This window comes from Austrofundulus limnaeus, unplaced genomic scaffold (assembly GCF_001266775.1).
Source record: "Austrofundulus limnaeus strain Quisiro unplaced genomic scaffold, Austrofundulus_limnaeus-1.0 Scaffold183, whole genome shotgun sequence".
Classification (NCBI taxonomy): Eukaryota; Metazoa; Chordata; class Actinopteri; order Cyprinodontiformes; family Rivulidae; genus Austrofundulus; species Austrofundulus limnaeus.
In genome coordinates this window covers 1033612-1036911 of record NW_013952585.1, presented here as the reverse complement: position 1 = coordinate 1036911, position 3300 = coordinate 1033612, and the positions used below count along the sequence as shown (strand labels likewise).

The 3300-nt window shown below is 36.8% G+C and overlaps 1 long non-coding RNA gene across 1 annotated transcript in view; it reads right to left on the bottom strand.

Annotated features, from left to right (window-relative positions):
- Positions 1–429: 429 nt before the first annotated feature.
- The window catches only part of LOC106524357 (uncharacterized), a 4777-nt gene continuing 1906 nt past the window's right edge, over positions 430–3300 (bottom strand). Inside the window, exons 2-3 of the long non-coding RNA XR_001311000.1 lie at positions 2555–2638; positions 430–1194 (exon numbers count right to left, since the gene is read on the bottom strand). This is a non-coding gene — a long non-coding RNA (uncharacterized LOC106524357). The remainder of the gene's footprint in view (positions 1195–2554; positions 2639–3300) is intronic.

The window sequence follows — 3300 nt, the reverse complement described above, 5'->3', positions numbered from 1 at the left end:
TTAAAACAAGTTTAATTACAAAGTAAAACTTCACTGAAGATTTAAAAGTTTTGAAGCATTTTGAATGTGGAGTGGGGCTCTGTTCAATGTCTTGCAAAAACCAAGAGGCCCTAAGCGTTAAAAAGAAAACTAAAATGTTTGTTTTTGTTGTTGGAGCCACCCTGTTTTCGATCAGGGGTCTGTAGGGCTGAAACATAGACATAAAAGCTCCGCCCCCACACAGTCCTGACCTACGAGCTGTCAATCACAATGTCGCACAACATGCCTCAAATTAAAGATAAAAAATATTCAGATTTGAACAAACAGCAGAACTAAACAAACAAATATCAACAGCGTGCCACTAGGGGGCGATCATCATTAGTGGCTTCAACTTCCTGTTTATTCTCTAAYTATATTTATTGATAATATTAATCTCACAGAGACTCACTCTGAGGATCACCRTAAACAAAAAGGCTTTTTTATTTTTATTTTTTGGWAASGGTTTGACTTTTACCAACCAGGAAAGCTTATTTTTTCTGTTAATCTCTCCAAATATGTCCAAACTTTTCATTCAACCGCCCGAAAAATCTGCTGCGTATGTGAATTCAAMGTTCTCAACTTTCAAAGTGTTTGTGTGACATTCTCACCGACCGCTGAGACATTTATTCTTTCCAGCTGCTCAGAAACATCCGGGAGAAASAAATATTTAACGCTGTCGTTAAAAAAGGAACAGACAATAAAACCTGTTGAACACGTTTAAAACAAACACAAAWCAAGAAGGTTTCAGGTTTTTCTTTTGGTCAGTGGAAGGTTTGGAGGTTTGTTTGGGGGCCGCTCTGGGGGGGCACGCYGGACAGTTTCTGTTCCTCAGAACCCTCAGTTCATGTCAGACCTGCAAACAGGGTCRAGGACACCAGCAAGTCCAGCAGGCTGTGTTTAAAGGGCCCTGGGGGGTCCCAGCTGGACCGCTCTGTTAGCGTGAACGAGATGTCTGATGGGTTGACGGACTGCCGGGGGGAGGGGCTTCTGGTCCAGTGGCGGTGACCCCTGAGGGGCCCGTGAAKCGGGTAGCAGGAGGGCTGGGAGAGTTCCCTGATGGAGTCCAAGTACTCCCCCCAGGTGTGGTCCAGGTGTCGGTCCTCTGAGACCCCCTCCTGGATCTCATCGATGGTKGGGAGTCTGTCCACGGCGGAGAGGAGACATCTGGACCTCATTCTGCAAAGAAAAGAGCTTCATTTCTTCTTCTGTGGTGTTTTCTTTGTACAGTCAGAACAAAACGTCAACACAAGGGGTCAGTTTAATCATCCAGACAGGAGCTAAAAGTAAGTAAATGTTGGCTAAAAATAATTAAAGCTTATCTAAAAGTAACAGAATAGTAGCTAAAATAACTAAAGTTTAGCCAAAAATAATTAAAGCTTAGCTAAAAGTAACAGAATAGTAGCTAAAAAAAACTAAATTTTAGCCAAAAAATAATTTAATATTAGCTAAAAGTAATAGAACAGTAGTTAAAAATAACTAAAGGTTAGCTAAAAGTAACAGAACTGTAGCTAAAAGTACCTAAAGGTAGCTAAAGATTAGCCAAAGTAACTAAATTAGCCAAAATAACTAAAGATTAGCTAAAAGTAACAAAATGATAGCCAAAAGCTAAAAYGGCAAAAGCCAAACTAAAAGTAGACAGAGGGCTATGTGAAAGTAACAGAACAGAAGCTAAATGTACCACAAGTCCAGCTGAATGTAGCTGAAAGTAACAGAAATTATAACTAAAAGCTAAAAATGGCAAAAGTCAAGAAAAAGGAAACCAAAGGCCAGCTAAAAGTTACAGTCAGACTAAAAGAAGGGCTAGTTTAAAGTAAATGAACAGTAGCTAAAACTAGCACAAGTCCAGCTACAAATATCAAAAGGTTAGTTAAAGGTAATAAAATGATTGCTAAAGGCTGAAAATAGCTAAATGCAAGCTAAAAGTATACTTAGGGCTATAAGCAACAGAACAGTTGCTAGATGTAGCATGAGTCTAGCTAAAACAAACAGAACAGTAGCTAAAAGTAACAGGAAAACAGCTAAAAGTACYATCTTCAAGATGACCATCAGCTATCACAACATAAATTTGTAATTTTCTATAAATTTTAGTTTTATTAGATGAAAGTTTAATGAAAATCATTAAATAAAATTAGATTTTCACGAACTGTAACTTTATCAGAATAAATCCTGACAAGAATGAGAATTTATCTTCAGCTCTTTCTGTAACATTGTCTCTGCAAACAAACAGCACAACTCTGTTTTATTTTACATGTTCCAGCAACATTTTCCCTGTAAACAAACTCAAATTAAAATGATTTCACTAAATCGGTTTCAGATTCTCTGTCTTCATTCTCAGAAACGTCCCAGAACCAGTTAGCAAAAACCCAAAACTTCAAACGGAGCCAGAATAGATGGTTAATTTCCTCAGAATGTTGCAGCAAAAATAAAAATATAAAAAATAAATAAAAATAAAATTATCTGCTTCAGTTCTTCAGGCTGAAGAGAAAAAGAAAAAATAATAAAATAAAGAATTTTGTCACTGGGTGTTTGAACTCACCTGTGCTCTGGTTCTGGTTCTGGTTCTGGTTCTGTCCTTGCTCTGGACTCCGGTGCTCTGAACTCGCTGAGAAAGTTCTGTAATCTGTCGGGGATAATCCAGACCAGGAGAGTTTTTATAATCCATGAGTCTCAGAGAACCACTAATAGACAAAATCTGGGTCAGGTGGAGTCCAGCAGGAGGAAAACACAAAGGTCAAAGGTCACAGAGGGGGTCCGGAGGTGGGTTCTTCATTTAAACAAGTTTTATTAACATTTAGCACCACTGAGCCCTAAACCACAGACTGGAAGAGTTTTTATTTTCAGATGGGATGAAGAGTTAATAACCGAGTTCAATAAATAACAGATAATTAACAAAGTTAAATAACCAAGTTATTTAAATAACTGTGTTAAGTAAAGAGTTAAATACCAGAGTTAAATAAATAACAGAATTAATTAAATATCTTTGTTAAATAACTGAGTTAAAGGATGAAATTCTTTGTGTTTGTTTACAATCAGCTGAATGAACCTGAGCAGAGAAAATATGAAACTCAGAATCGTTTTTATTCATTTACACAACATATTTATACAAAAATTATCATTTATTGTAGATTTTCTTCRATCCAGACAGGCTCAAAATTATACATAGTGGCTCATATATATTCATACAGCCCCACTAATAATTATTTATTTGTATTTTCTTATCAACAAGGTCCTGGCTGATAAACGACTTATATTTGGCAGATAATTGGTTTATATTTGGCAGAT